This window comes from Seriola lalandi, unplaced genomic scaffold (assembly GCF_002814215.2).
Source record: "Seriola lalandi dorsalis isolate HSWRI2012SDOR001 ecotype SW California unplaced genomic scaffold, Sedor1 jcf7180002054630, whole genome shotgun sequence".
Lineage (NCBI taxonomy): Eukaryota > Metazoa > Chordata > Actinopteri > Carangiformes > Carangidae > Seriola > Seriola lalandi.
This window is the reverse complement of record NW_019525183.1, coordinates 147,163-148,280: the sequence shown is the minus strand read 5'-3', so window position 1 is coordinate 148,280 and position 1,118 is coordinate 147,163.

Below are 1,118 nucleotides of genomic sequence, written 5' to 3'. Positions count from 1 at the left end.
TGGAAATACACCAAAATGCAACATTTATGATGAAAATATATATATTTTCCCAGGTACTCAGGTTTTGGCTTAGCCTCTGTGATTTTGAATTCAAACTACTATTTATTTGCATGGCAACAAGTTGCAAGTAACATAAACCTCCAAAAATCATTGAAGTATTACTAAAAACAATGAATATTGCTGAGTATTGGTTAATTTTTAAGAAGTCTATGTTGTACAGGCAGATCAATGGAGAACAGCCATTGAAACCTCACTCTTCATGACAAAAAAACAGCTCTAAGGGGCCTGCCTTGCCTCACTCAATGTAATTTATTAACTAATTCAGGCTGTCATATAGACGTCCAGATTGTGGCCTATCGGAATGTCTCATTTACACTAGTTCTGGTTGTCTGTAGCCGTCCAAAATTGGGCCAGGATGGACGACTTTACTCAGTGTCATTTATCAACTAAATCAGGCTGTCAAATAGACGTCCAGATTGTGGTCGGTCAGAACGTCTCATTTCAACTAGTTCTGTCTGTAAGTAGACGTCCAAAATCGGGCCAGGCTGGACTACTTCACTCAATGTCATTTATCGACTAGTTCTGGCTGTCATATAGACGTCCAGATTGTGGCCTGTCAGAACGTCTATTTTCAACTAGTTCTGTCTGTAAGTAGACGTCTAAAATCGGGCCAGGCTGGACTACTTCACTCAATGTCATTAATTGACTAGTTCTGGCTGTCATATAAACGTCCAGATTGTGGCTTGTCAGAACGTCTATTTTCAACTAGTTCTTTCTGTAAGTAGACGTCCAAAATCGGGCCAGGCTGGACTACTTCACTCAATGTCATTTATCGACTAGTTCTGGCTGTCATATAGACGTCCAGATTGTGGCCTGGACGGACGGACGTGATATCAACTAGAATTGGACGTCCACAGACGTTGCTTGCTCAGTGGGTCAGGATCTGCTTTAAGTCCTCGTCAGAAGCTTTCTTTGTGTCTGAGAACTGAGTTTTTGTCACTCATTGTCCTGTCTATACAGAACACTTCAGGATAAGTTTTCCTGTCTATTTGAGCAGCATTCATGAAGAATATGATGGATTTCATGTTTACATGTCATAAAGTTATCAGTTACACCTG